We start from the raw sequence: 15,725 nt of genomic DNA, 5'->3' as shown, positions 1-15,725 counted from the left end.
TCAGGAAAAACACAGGTATGGTGAGAAAGATTTTGCTTATATTCCTCAGTGGTTATATGCATGGTAAATTTCTAATAGCAGATTGACTGAAATTATTTTGATGTCTGTAAGAGCCCTACTCTATCACCTGAGGGCATTTAACGTTTTAGGACTGACTTCACTAGATGCTTTAACATTTAATCCCAGCTATCATTTGTGAGGACTCCATGCCCCAATATCATTTCAAGAGAACTTTATCTCCCCAAAAAATGAATGATAAGGGACTCTTGTAACCATTATTTGACTGAAAATGTGGACTTTAGTACTTGAGAGGAGCAATATCTTCAGTGTGATCCTTACCAGCCCCAGTATAAGAGTATCTGTGTTGGGTACTCTCCATCCAGTGGGTATATCCGACCTTATTAGTATACTATAGTCTGTTGAAACTCAGCATCAGTACAATAGAGTTGCAGTAAACCTTTGCAAGATTGTTTTACCAGACAAACTGTGATGATATGTGAGTAGAATTTGCAAAGATGTAGAGGAAAAATACACACTGTAATTAAATGTAATAGAAATATGGAGGTATTTTTTATGATACAAAGATTGCAAGTATTACAGAAAATCATGTTACATAAGCTAGGACACATTTAACTAAGAGCAAACATAGACATTTATGACAGCACAATACAATCAAAAAGCTGGCTAAGAGAGAGGGATATTTTTGAGCAGACAATAACATGTATCCATCTGATATGTTTAAGAAATGACATAAACTTTCAGAAGCATATTAGTAGTTACAAAGTTGATAACTGCAATAATTATTGATAAAAAGATAACTATAGATACTTTTGCCAGTTTCTTTCCAAAGCGGTATTCTTCAGCCTTGCCTAACTTGACAAAATGTTAGTAATGGTAGATGTGTGTCCTCTGATCAAGAAGGAATGGGTCATAAAATCAGGACTGAATGAAAATTGTTAAAAAGAAAACATGTATAGTGCATGAAAATAACAAGGGAATGTTACATTTTTTTCTGTTATTGTATGTTTACATTTGTCACCATTTAAAAATGTCATGTTTAATAAATATTTAAAAAAAATGGTTGACTGTGGTGCTGACCCCAATAATCTGAATTGTTTCTTTCTGATCCAAATAAAGGACTGCATAAGTCCATAGTTATTGTATGTATTTCAACAAACTTTAGTCACCAGTTAGATTCCAACATTGTGAAAAAAAACTCTTGTGATATTAGTGGCCTAAGCAATTATAGGTCCATCAGGCATGCTAGTTAGGGAAATATTTTGAGGAGACATTAATGCAAATGTTATCTGATAATGAGGGTCAACTTGTAGGTATATTCTACACGGTTTCAGATATAGCAGGTCAGGCATTACCAAATTAATTTTTTTAGGTACTTGGGGTAGCTTGTATGCATGACAACACATTATTGGATCCAGTGTTCTTATTACAGTTCATAGTATTGGATTTGATTCCCCATTAAACAATTATACAAATTCTATGTAGTGGGGACTAAACCTTTACAATTTAGAAAGGATAAATACTTGGCTGAAGAACTGATTATCTCATGTTAAGGTAAAAAATAGTATATCGAGTTGCTACATGGCTCGTAAGGGTTATGCCACAGGGTTCTGTACTGGGACCACTCATATTCTGTGTATTTGTTGTCACCGTTCCAAAAGCTGAAACAGAAGATGCTAATGGCACTGCACTTAACTCCATGGTGGAAGAATAGCACACCCTTCAAGAGTATTGGAAGATGTAATCTGAGCCCATTTTTGTACACTTTAAACCAAGGTTTGGTAACTATGCAGATATGAATCTTTTCCAAATGAAGGAGAGCCATAAGATCAGGCAGTTTTCATTCAGAGGAAAACTAGCCTGTAGTGATCTGATTTCAGGACCGATGTGTTATTTATGTTGGAAAGACTATCAACTGAACTTTGCCTATAAAGGCACTAGAAGGTCAGCAAAGGCTTTAGCCTGTATGTGAAAACCATTGAAAAAGGGTAAAGGCCATCCATTGCTAAGCAAGATGGGCTGCCATGCATCTCATTCCATGTGGACAAATACTGGATGTCTCTTAAATGGCACCAGCTATATAACACATTATTGAAACAAATTATCTTTTTTTTTAATATCTGGCATCATTCAGGGTGAAGCAAAGATTCCATTCATGGCCACTGTCTTGCCTGCATCTGTAACACTCATGGAAAGTTCTGACATGTCTATTGGCATGATTTTCAAGGATTTAAGTTGCATGTCTTTCATTCCCTCATGTACCACTATCACTTCATAGTCATATTTGTTATAAATGTTGATCTTATGAACTCTTGCAATATCAGAAATCCTGGCATCTGAAAGACAACTCAGTGTAACCCTCTGTCTCTGCCAAGTCTTGTGAGTGATGCGTCACTGTGCCTAACAATAGAGTCATCTATCACTGAAATGCTTCTGTGGCTGCTGTGATTCAGAGTGGAAGATTTGGAATGTTTTTGCTGAGGGTGCCTCTTTATAGTAGGTATGCATGAGGTGGATAAGTGACCAGATTTTAGATGAGGCATAATCTTATTTCTAGGAGGCTTTGGGAGGGATTTTTATACAGTCTCAACATAAGATGTTGTGGTGTGATTAGTGAAGGATTGTGGTAGAGGTGTATGAAATGCACAGATCAAGTTTTGGATAAGAAGAGATCCTTCAGATTAATCAGATATGCGTACCTCTCAGATGGAATTACTTGTAATACGAATAAGCTCATTAACTGTGAACATAAAGCAGTCAGTATATTGTCTTATGAAGCCTACTAGTAAAAGTATGGCAACAGAGGTGAAACGAGCAGGTGAATCTTCCCTCTTGTCCATGAACTGCTTTTGGAAAACAAATTCTTGTTTTCATTCTGTTTAAAGCTGAATTGAGCCACTAAAATTCTATGTCTGCACTGTGTCTAAAAAAACACAATTTCAATTTGCGGAACAACCATCTTTTACTGGATAAATAATTTTTTCTATTAAAGTTCTTCTGTTATAAGGAGCTGCATTTCTTATGTAAAAAGACATTTCTTCTTTTGTTTTTTGATGAACTGAAGTTTGTTTTGTTTAAAAACTCACCTTGTTTATTTGAGATGAGTAGAACCAAGATATTTGGTTGTGAATAGTGTCCTCAGCAAAGTGAGTTCAGAAAATAATTACTTTGTCATTGATACTGTCTCAGTATTAAGGACTGACTAAATAATAAGCACAATGTTTGATTTAAGAGGGCTTCCCACCTGTTTAAGTGGTTTGAAAGGAATGCCATAGAATCCAGATGTCTTCCATTTTGCCATTCTGTTCAGGGATAAGGTCATCTCCACACTTACTGTACAGTGTGTGTGTGTGTGTGTGTGTGTGGCTATTCCCCATTTTACTATTTAAGGTTGACATAGGCTGTCTGTGCTAAAATGGTCCAGCCTTTCAGTTCAGTTGCTTGCCTGTAGATGGGGGATCATACAAGGTAAAGTAATATGAGCTGAAACCTTCCAAGACCTGACCAAGGGTTGACCTCAGTCGTTACTCTCACTCCATCAGTCTCATAACCCTTTTATCTTCCTGAATTTGATAGAGACACAAGCTAGATTATGCTGGCCCTGGGGGAACTTTCAAAATGTCTGAAATTAAATATAAAGTCTGTTAAGAATGTGTTAAAATCTTATATCTTATTTTTCTCTAATTTCCCCTCTGAACTTCATTATGCAGCTCAAGAAGCATCGTCCAAGCAGGGCTAAAGCATTTACAACCAACTCTACCATATCTAAAAATCTGAATTTCATGCTTTCATACTTCAGTGCAGCAGCTATAGATCTAATGTCTTAAAGATTACTTCAAGTTGTCCTATTAAATAGGTGAAATGAGGTCTGGAACAAACCATTTTATCCTGCAACATCTTCAAGTGGGGCTAGATACATAGATTAGCAGGAAGTAAGAGAATAAGGGGAGGATAGGGTTATATGGGAGGGGGAGGGATGTTTAGTAGGATATGAAGTAAGGGTAGGGAGGGGCTTAGAGGGTTTTGTCAAGCGTAACTAAGGTAGGAGTCACATTTTTGGCATGAACTTGCTACAGAGCAGGATTACGTCTGGGACGACCTGTAAGAACTTTGCGGGTTAGGTAGGCCTTGGGTTAGTATTGTTATGAAGAATGAGGTGAGTAGGGTGGTACAGTATTTTTTTTTCTCCTCCAATACTAGGTTTTCAAGTCTTTTGTCGTCCTAATGGTGATGTTAGTACATTGGGGTTCAAAGTTTACTACAGTTGATTTGCTAAGATGTGGGGAGGAATGGGATAGGTTAAATCATGGGCATTAATTTGAACTTTAATATTTAGCTGTGTAGGTTAAAATGATGAGATGGCTGGTGCCAGTGTTTGGGATTAAATATTTGGTATTGCCATAAATCTTTCTTTCCTTCAGCTAATTTACTATTAAAGATATGAGTGAACAGAGGTAGTTAAGCAAAGGTATATCCTGCATTCTATCGAGGTGCTCGGGATTTGAACATGTTGTTGTACGGAATGGCACTGGGGTGGTGAATGAAGTGGTTAGTTTAAGTGAGGTCGGTGGTGGGGGTAGGCTAATTACTCAGAGTAGTTCTGTGTTTTGGTATTCTTCAGCTGAGCAGCGCGTCTTATTGTTGGTGTTTTGCTCCACGAGGCATTCCCATGTAATTGCGGTTGACCAGGGCATGTGTGGTGCAGAATTCACTAGGATCAACTGTGCGCTATGCCAGACCTTTCAGCAATCAAAACTCCACAGTTAAAAAAAAAAAAAAGAAAACAATAATAAAATGGCATGGCATACATTTGATAGCTCCTTTCTAGTTTTATACATAACAACTGTTCCTACGTCTGCTGGTTGTCCCACCGATTAGAAGTTTGGACAGTTTGTGAAAGTGCCCATTTAGGTTTGATCCAGGATAGAGTTTGGGGGGGGGGGCAACCACATGGTGAAAAAGATGTTATGGGTTGTTTTGATGGAGTGCAGAAGACTTCCACCTTCCACTTGGTTTTGCCCAGAGTTCACTGGGAGGGTCTTCGGTAGATCCAGGAGTCAAGTATTGCATTTTAAAAGGCGAATACGTAAATACATCCATTACCACTCATAAAAGGCAGTATTGTTAAGAATCGGCATGAACCTTTTACAACCGCAGTGAGGAGCTACTGAGGAGTAGGTGATACTTTCGGTAAGGGTCCTGTGGAACCACTTGAATGGGTGAAGCTAGCAGAATTACGTAACTCATGAGGTGAATGGATTATGAGTAGTTCCATTTCTATCTTAATGGAATAAGACTGCTGGACTTTGCTTTACTGTGTGAAGTTACTGCTTGAATGTGTTCAGCCAAGAAATGGTCTTTGGGGCTTTAACTGATGTTATAAAGTCGAGACAATATAAACCGTGGGGTGGGTAGGGGGGAACAGTGGTGCTACATATCTTTTAAATTGGTAAGAGACATTGGAATTTAGGCTGGAGGTGTTTTGGCAGCAGTCAGTTAGTGGTATAGTTCATCGGTGTGGCTGCATGTCGCCTATTTTAGCCTTTGTATTCACTTCACTTATGACTTTGTCGGGCTGTGCTCATGTAGTTGCTGGGAGCCTATTTGCTGTTAGTGGAGGGTCTGTAGTACTGGATTGTTTAACTTATAACTCCTATTTTGTTATTTGGTAAGGGGCAATGTACTTTATGATGGAACTAGTAGAGGAGCTTCAGGTTTTTATTTAATGTCACTGGTTTAGGGCAGGGGGATTGGAGTAGTGTTGTGATCAGCTAGTGACTCTCGGACTTTTATAGCTGGGCTACTCCCGCCAGACTCACAGAGACAATTTATGAGTTTTGCAGGCTTCCAGCCAACTGTGGCTCACTGAACATGCAAGTTTGCTTAACCATTAGGGGGAGGGCAGGAGTACAAGAACATTGGATTCGAGTAAATTAATAGTTTTATATTTAGGACAGGATGATAATTTCAGATCCATGCTTCAATTTCTTCAATCAATGACCTTCCTTTTGTCATTCAGTATACTGAAGGAATAAATTGCATAGCTGGGTGTGTTTAAGAGAGGACACTCCTGTCTTAATGGCAAGCACTTGTACTTTAACTGATTTAATTTTGGCATTATTCTTTTAATCTGTTTGGGCTTTTCCCTTTTATATAAAATATGGGTGGGTTTCTGTATATAAGTGGGCTATGTGTGCCAAAACGTAGGCAACAGGGGTATGTATATGTGTGTGGGGGGCAGTTGAGGTATGATTAAATGTGTGGAATTTTGCAGTTTTTGTGTTGGAATGAAGGCTTGTAGTACAGGAGGTGGCTGTGTATGACTACGTGTGTATATGGGTGTTTGTGTTTACTTTCATTTAGATCGGGCTAATACTTTGGGGGGGTATCCATATTATGTGCTTTAAGGCTGTCAGGAAGAATTAACAGCATAGTCAAAGCACTGAGGTAAGATTGCCTTCTAAAAAAATTTTGTGGCATGTATTACTGAACGGCTGGCATTTTAAGTTCCTCATTATCGATATTTGCCTTGCTGTGGGCTAGTGGTGGGGTTTTCTTGCTGTTTTTTGTTGATGGGGTAGTCATGTTAGTCATGGGTTTAGTTGAGCAGTTCAAGGCCCATGCTGCTTGTTTTTTGTGGGCTGTAAGGTCTTGGGTACGGTTGATTTCATGCATGTGTGGTGCAATTAGTAGTCTGTGGTTGAACAGATAAGTACAGATGTTCTCAGAATGTCCAGATGTTCATTTTATAAGTTTGGATGTGATATTGTTAATCCTCGTCCACTTCCTTACGTATGGGTTACAGTTCCAATATCGGAACAGAGCCGGCCATATACCAAGCTCACGCCAGCGATAAACTCTTGAGCTAAGCAATCTCTTACCCATAATCCCCCACTCCCTATTACCTCAGATTTTGTTTGCTGTGTCGCCATCAGGTCATATCAGGCTGTTGCTCTTGAGCTAAGTGAAACTTTTTTTTTGTCCTCTTATTTCAAATAAGGACTTTTTCTCTCAGAAAAGTTGATTTTCTGATCTCTCTTACCTTATCACATTTAGCGACTCCCTTTTCTTTCAGTTTTCTAAAAATTTTGTAGTCACTTTCCCCTTTTTATCTAATGTAAGATGTTAGTTGATTGCCATAGCTGGTAGATAGCCTTTCCTTTCTTTCCTTCAAATTAGTTTGTGTTTTTGTATTATTGTTGGTATTTGCCTTTTCTTTAACATGACAGATAAAAAAGGTAGTATTGGTTTTAAAAGATGTTATGATTGTGGATATAAACTACCTACTTCAGATGCACATTCTTTGTGTGTTTTCTGTTTAGGTGCACCTCACTTAACTGTTGACCCACCCTGTGGGATTTGTAAGAATTTTTCCAACAGGACACTGTAGAGAGGAAAAATAAACTTTTGCTGAAAGGGTTACTAAGTCTCCCCTTTCAGAGGCTATTTCTGGGTCGGAGGCCTCAACCCCTCCAAGATCCCATAAAAAGAAGTCTGAGGATGCTTCTAAGACTAAATCTCTTCCTTTGTCCCCGGCTGGGGACTCTCATCAACCAAGAAAGAAAGCAAAGATTTCTGCTGCGGACCCGACTCTCTCGGATCCGACATCTTCGGCACCTAGATCTTCGGCTCTGACAAAGTCCTCAGCACCACCTATGTCTATGGCACTGATGTCCTTTGCTGTATTGGAACTGAGGGGCCCCTCAGTTCAGACTTCTTTACCGGCACCGACCTTACAGTCGGCGCAGACCACCATTGTTTCGGAACCGACAGCTCAGTCCTTGTTTACTATGTTATCGGTTCCAACCTCGGCACCAACAACTACTTTGGCACTGACCTTTTCATCGGTGCAGATCATTACATCGGCACCAATGACTTCCTCAGTGCAGACACCTGTAGTGCAGTCCTTTACGGCACCATTGTTTTTGGTGCAGTCTACTGAGATGGGCACCAACCTGCCCTCATCTCTAGATAGACCTGTTTCCCCCTCAGCTGTTTCTGTGAGATCTACCAGAAGCCTCTCCCAACATGACGTATTGCGACTTGTGGATCAAGTGCTTTGGGCCAGAGGAATTCCACCTTTCAAGACCTATCCTTCTCCCTTGAAATCTATTGATGTAGCACAGTCTTCCCCCTCTACGGTTCCCTTTATGGATCTCTCTAAGGAGCCGCAGTTGGCTTCATGGCAGAAAAATTTTGCTACAACCCAGGATTTGACTTTTCTCAGCCATCCTGGGATTCCCAGTCGGCAGGCTGGATCACTTAGGGGAGAGGTGACTTCCCCTTTGGGCCTCACCCCTCTTCTAGTGGACCTGACTACCAAGTCATGGAGAAGGCCTTGGTGTCTACCGCTGATACTGTGCTTACTATTTCACCATCTTCCTCTGGACCACTATGTACACAGGTCGCTTCTAGTGGACTCCGGGCACAGAGTTCTCAGGATATACTCCCACAGGATACCCCCTTGGTGTTGTCTTCCCCAGCATCTCCCTCTGAGAAAGTTCATCGGAAATCCTTCTGACGTATCCTTTGGTGATATCCTAGAAATCCTTAAACAGAGAGGTAAATAGCAGTCCTCTAACCTGACTTCTGAAGAGTCTGTGTTTGTGCAGGCTTTTCACGCCTAGCCCCCTACCTCCTGGGTTACCCCACCTGCAGACGAACTGGTCCGGCTCATTGTGCAGCATGCATGGAAGACCCCTGATACTGTTGAGGCCATTCCCCAGAGGTCAGACAAAATCTTGTCCCTCCCTGCTTCTGAACCTCATTGGTCTAAAGGTCTCCCTGTAGATGCTCTGGTGGTGGCAGCCGCAACTAAGAAAGACCTGGCAGAAGAGGTAAGCCAGACTGTCCATCCACCCAACAAAGAGTCCAGGGCATTGGATAGGATAGGGAAGCACACCTTTGCATCAGCGACCTTTGCTATCAGGTCCCTGGATTATATGGCACACTTCACCAGACTTCAAAGAGACCTAGTATCAGTGCTCTCTGAAACTTTGGCAGGTGCCATGTCTGATGTGGTCCATGACAAAGTGGGCTCTCAGCTGGCCACTATTGAATCGATTTCAAACTCCTCCATGCGCTTGGTGTCCCACGCATCAGAAGGAGTGGCTAGAGCAGCGCGTTCAGGCATTGTTTTGAGATGACATGCCTGGATGCACTTGTGTAATTTGGCAGAACCCTTCCAGGCTTCCTTTCTCAACGCTTCCATCGAGTCCTCCTCCTTGTTTGGACCCAAAGTCAAAACTACATTGGCCAGGTGTGAAAAGGACAGTAAGACCCTGTCTGCCGTAGGTGTCCGTTATTCTTCCCCCAACATGCTTTCTCCAGAAACCAAAAGAGTGGGTAGATGTGGTACAGAAAATCTCAGGGTCCTTTCCGTGACACACAGGCCGATCTTTCCCCTAGGGGCAGAGGGGGGAAATTCACAAGGAAGACGCCTCTTTCAGGGCAGAGTGGGTTTGCATAATCAGGGTTCCAGAGATTCCTTCTCCGGGCAATCCTACCAGCGCTCCTGAAGAGCGGCCCAACCACTTTCCTCTGGAAGTGGTTGGGGGACATTTCTCTTTGTACCTTCTGCCTGGCTAACCATTACCAATGATTCTTGGGTACAAAGGATAATAACCAGAGGTTACAAGATCCCCTTCGAACTTTGTCCTGTCCCTCCATCATGATTTCTTAATGTTCCACCCAGTCAAAGGGAAGAAGCAGCTCTAGAGATTACAAAGCTGCTAAACAAGAGTCATCCAAGTAGTCCCAACAGACCAGATAGGATCCAGATTCTACTCGAGACTATTTTTGGTGCCAAAGAAAACTGGGGACTGGAGACCAATTTTGGATCTCAGTGTGCTAAACAAATTTGTGAGTGTGCAAAAATGTCGGATGGTCACTATACAGTCTATCATTCCTCTCTCGGAAAAAGATGATTGGATGTGCTCGATAGATCTTCAGGATGCGTACTACCACATAAAGGTGGACAGACCATCAAGAAGATTCCTGTGCTTCTGTGTGGGAGCCAGTCATTACCAGTTCAGAGTACTACCCTTTGGACTCTCCACAGCCCCCAGAGTGTTTACAAAGTGCATGGCAGTTGTCACAGCTCACCTGCGACTTTAAGGTTTTCAGGTTTTTCCATATCGAGACGACTGGCTCCTCTCCGCCCCCACCAGACACCTATTGGAGGAAGCCCTGGCATACTCTCTCAATACTATCAAAGTTGGGCATAACAATAAACTGGAAGAAATCCAATCTCACCCCTTCTCAGTCCACAGAATTCATAGGGGTGATTTTGGACTCAAAAACTTGCAGAGCGTCCATACCGGAACACAAGTTGGGCATAATAATAAACTGGCAGAAATCCAATCTCACCCCTTCTCAGTCCACAGAATTCATAGGGGGCATTTTGGACTCAAAAACTTGCAGAGCGTCCATACCGGAACACAGAATATCAAGAATCAGACAGCAACTGTTACCAGTTCTCTCAGTGGAAAAGTCCACAGCTCACTCGATCCTGCAGCTGTTGGGCTCCATGGCAGCTTGCATCACCATTGTCCCTTTAGCCAGGTTTCACATGAGGCTTCTACAATGGCTACTGCTCACCCAATGGTATCCTTTTCAGCTTCCCCTTTCAGCCAAGATTCACATAACTCAGAGATGCAAACAAGATCTAAAGTGGTGGTTGAACCACAACCCGTCACAATGGTCTCGCCCCTACTTCCCTCAGCAGCCCAAGGCTTCAGTGACCATGGACGCTTCCCTGATGGGGTGGGGAGGACTATGTCAGGGTCAGAGAGTCCAAGGCACTTAGTCTGAAGTGGAGGCCCATCTGCCTATAGATGTTTTAGAGCTGAGGGCGGTGCTTCTGGTGTTGCAGGCATTCATCCCTTGCTGCCATCAGGGACAATTGCGATACAATCAGACAACATGGCGGTAGTCTGGTACATCAACAAACAGGGTGGAACCAAATCCTACCCCCTCTGTCAAGAGGCCATGAGGATATGGCAGTTAGTGATGGCTACCAACCACTTTCTTCTAGCAATGCACATTTTCGGGAGTTCCAACGTGATAGCAGACAGACTCAGCAGGTGCATTCTTCAACATTATGAGCGGTCCCTGAATCCTCTCATAACAGTGGAGATCTTCCACTATTGGGGCCATCCCATCTGTGCTGCAACCTCTTTGCATCCCTGACCAACTTCAAATGCAGCAACTACTTTGCCCTGATTCCCCCACCGGGACAGTCACCCAGTGATGCTCTAGTTCATGATTGGCCCTCGGGTCTTCTTTATACCTTCCCACCCACTCCCCTCATTCCCCAGTTTCTGAAGAAAGCCCGTCGATTGAAGAGCAAAGTGATCCTTATTGCTCCATATTGGCCTCATCAGATTTGGTTCCCCTTTCTGTGGCCTCACCTGCTAGATCAACCATGGATTCTTTGTCCAACCTCGGAGTTGATCTCCCATCCACAGAATCTGATTCACCCCAACCTGCACAGTCTGAAGATCACAGCTTGGCTCCTCCAATTCCCTTGATTGCCAGGCAAAATGATCTTCCCTTACAAGTACAGGACATTCTTATTGTATCTCATAAGCCCTCCACTAGAATGACTTATCTAGGCAAATAGAAAAGATTTACCTGTTGGCTGAATGATGAGGAAATTGATCCCTTTTTAGCACCAGTGTCAATGGTACTCTAATATCTAACCGCCCTATTTTAATCGGGGCTGTGAGCATCTACCATTAGAGTACATTTGGCTGGGATCTCTAATTTCCACGAGAATGTCCAAGACTCCTCCTTCATGTCTCACAAGTTATGTAAAGCCTTCATAAAGGGTGTGAATCATCTGAAACCCCCTTTCAGGGAACCTATTCAACCTTGAGATTTATCTTTAGTTCTTCAAGCTCTGACATTTCCCCCTTTTGAACCAGCTGCTTCATGCGACCTCAAATATCTGTCGTGGAAGACCTTGTTTTTGGTCACTATTACTTCTTCCAGACGTATCTCTGAGCTTCAGGCCCTATGTACAAACAGTCCATACTTGATTTTTCATCCAGACAGGGTATCCTTAAGAACTAACCCTTCCTTCTTGCCAAAAGTAATTTCTGAAATGTCTATTAATCAGACCATTGAATTGCCAGTGTTTTTTCCTGATCATTCTAATGAGGGAGAGTACTGCCTACTTACCCTAGACGTACAAAGACAACTCCATTTCTGTTTGCAAAGGACTAAATCTTTCCATAAATCAGACCAGTTATTATTGGCCTTTTCTGGATCTAGATTAGGATGTGCTGTTGCTAAGGTCACATTGGCTAGATGGTTAAAAGACACTGTGACCCATATTTATTCGGTACACAATACTTCTTTGCCAACTACCATCAAGGCTCATTCAACAAGAACAGTGGCAACTTCTGCTGCCTTCCATTCCAGAGATTCTTTACATGACATCTGTGCAGCTGCAACTTGGGCCACTCCTCATACCTTTATCTATCATTACAAGTTGGACTTGGCCTCCAGGGGAAGAGCATCTTTTGGTTCTATGGTGCTCAGGAATGTCTTTCCATGAAAGCCTCCCAGGAATAGAGGTAGCTGGGGACTCTGTCCCATACGTAAGGAAGTGGACGAGGATTAACAATATCAGATAAAGAAGTTATGTCTTACCATAACATTCCATCTGTATTGTTGATCCTCTTCCACTCATTACGACCCTCCCTCCTTCCCTCTCCTATGGCTTCTAGTGGATCTCACCATCCTTCTCTTTAGGTCATTTGACCAGAGATAGCCTCTACCTTTTTCTGACTTGCAAACTCAATCTGAGGTAACAGGGAGAGGGGGATTATGGGTAAGTGATTGCTTAGCTCAAGAGTTTATCGCTGGTGCGAGCTTGGTATATGGTTGGCTTGGTTCTGATATCGGAACCATAACCCATACATAAGGAAGTGGACGAGGATCAACAATACAGATGGAATGTTATGGTAAGACATAACTTCTTTTTCATTTAAAAGAAAACAAAGTTGGGTTCTAGCACTTGGTGTTGAAACACACAGGATATAATGGCACACATTTTGCTGGTTTGGTTGATTGTAGAAATGCTGGAGAGGAAGCGTGGTTTGTGTGCGATGGGGGGAAACAAAAGTCACTAAATACTTGGTTGGGTTATAATCAACTCTCTAAGTTTGGGTGAGAAGTATCTATATTTAAAGAAAAAAAAATGGATTTGGTTCACAGGCAGGCAGTATTGGCCATTAGCCGTACAGTTGCGCAGCAGGGTCCACAGTTGGGGAATAGTATATGGTGCTGTTTTTCTTTCTGGTAGCAGTTTTTGAAAATGAAAAAAAGAAACAGTAATAATAGCATAAAGTCAACAGCCTCGGAGGTTTTGTTTTATATAGCCAAGGGTAGTCATGGTGTGAATGTTGGTATGGAGGCTCGATACCAGCAGTGATTGGTTGAGGTGGCTTGCTGACATGTAAGAGGGTTTCACAGTGACTTTTCCAGCTTATGCATGGTACAGGTTTCAGGAGCTTGGTGGAAAAGCTAGTGACTGGAGGTAAGGAGATGTATTATTTTTTTGAACAATGACAATAGAGTTAGTCTACATTATCTCAGAAAATGGATATTACTTCAGATGCATGGAGTCTGCTAATGTCTCAAATTAATAGCACTAATTTTTAAAGATGTCCCAGAGTTTCTGGGTTTGTCCTGGTTTTTGTCACTGCTTGTTTCTAATGGCTTGAGAGCTATTCCTCAAAATTTAATAGATGCCTTATGGTTAAAACTGTACAGTTCAAAGGTTAGCAGGAAGAAGGGTTGGCTAATTTCACCTGCTTTGACTTTAGCTGTTGATGACAGAAATGGGTGGTTCATACTGGTTATTAGGGGTACGCAGTTGTATGAGACAGTAGTCTTTGGTCCTTTTCATATGTGTTTCCAGGTCACTTAGCAAACCCCTATTCTTCTGGCTGGCTTTAATGCAAGAGTGTATAATTGTCGAGGTAAGGGGGTGGGGATTAACTACATATATCAATCGTATAGAATTTTTGCAGAATTGCCAGATTTTAATTCATATGGTTGGTCTATTTTTCATAGGATTGGTGGTTTTTGGGCAGGCATGAAGAACCGAAGCCGTTAGCACTGACATATATTAGAATTTCAGACTTTATGCCCTTTAAGGCATGCTAACGCACATCTTTTTATTCTTGCAGCTTCCTAAGTTCATGATAGCAATAGTTTAAATCAGTACATATTTTGGGCCATTGTCTCAGCGTTGTTTTGGGTTATGCCCAGAATTTAAAGGGTGTTGAAACATTTAGCATTGAGGTTAGGTTGTGGTTGGCGAGCGAATTATTGGCAGTTCTATAGGGCAAAAAAGAAACACAATACCAAACAGAAGTAGAGCTAATAAATTCTTTTACTGCACAATCAATCTGGTACCTCAGCAGTTTTGCCTTCAACGTACATTTCTATAGGGCTTCAGATTTGGGGATGGTGGTAGAGGTTTATTAAAAAAGGGGGAGCCATTTTTTCTTTTGAATGAGGAGATAGTCACCTTTGTTGAGATGTTTGTTGGTTAAGGTTATAGGGGCAATGTCCATTACAGCTTTCCCTCTTTAACGCAGAGGCCATTGCAGGCTCTGTAAACTCCATTATATACAGAATTATAGGCGGGTTAACTCCTTTACTGTTACTGTTTGCCTTTCAGGATCTGAATGAGCACTGGCACTTTTGGGGAAAGGGTGGATAAGGACATACTTGCTAGGAAGCAGCAGGTGGAAAGTTGCCCAATGGAACAGTAGCCTCCATGCTTGGGTGGAATATCATATTGCAGTTAGGGGGTTTGGATGACTTGGTTAGGGGAAAGGGGCAGTCACCGGATCCATGTTATCTTTTGAGATCTATCTTGGGCAGCATATGTACTTTATAGGTTGGAGGGTAGGAGCAGAACCCTTCTAAGATTCAGTGCAACTTTAACTTTGGTTATCTATCAACATTTTAGTTATGGCTATTATGCACTTTTAACTGGAAGGTAAGTTATTCTGCTGGGGGAGGCTGGGTCGATGTGTGGTAAACAGTATGGTAACAAGTTGCACATTATTTGTAATCATTAGGACATTTCAAGGTTGGGGCAGTTGGGGTAATGTAGGGCCTAGGGAGGATAGGGTATATAGGGTAGGAAAGGTATATCAAGATTTGTTTGGTTTGCGGTGAGTTTTGGGATTTTTATTGTTGGGCAGGAGTGGCACCAGTTTTAGAATCTAGGGTGGTTACCAGGCCAATGGCTCTACAGTTTTGGGTTTTGCATTAAGTAGAGGAAACATTTTATGCAGTTGATGAAAGGGACATAATGTCAGTAAGAAGTAGTTTATGACTGTGTGGAATATTTACAGTCTTCTTTTACAGAACACACTGAGGTCACAGATGTGGATGTGCAGAGTGGGCATTTTCTTGGTGGGTTGAAGCAATGTGAACTCAACAGGTGACAGAGAAAGCTGAAGGATGTGTCAGCTGATGGAGCAGTATGTAATGGTTTTCCAGCAGGCAGCTGAATATGAGTTTGTTTGGGGTGTTTCCATCTGGTAGCCACAAGGTAATGTTCTGTTTTTCTTGATATTGTGCAGGGAGCAGCAGGTTTGGAGTTCACTCTGTATTAGTAGTAGCTGGGTTTTCATTGGAATGGGTCAGGTAGGCGGTTTACCATGATAGTGTATTAA

Source organism: Protopterus annectens, chromosome 12.part0 (genome assembly GCF_019279795.1).
Source record: "Protopterus annectens isolate FY-2018-M chromosome 12.part0, PAN1.0, whole genome shotgun sequence".
In the NCBI taxonomy this organism is placed as follows: domain Eukaryota; kingdom Metazoa; phylum Chordata; order Ceratodontiformes; family Protopteridae; genus Protopterus; species Protopterus annectens.
The sequence above is the reverse complement of the archived record's forward strand: the minus strand, read 5'-3'. Positions refer to the sequence as shown.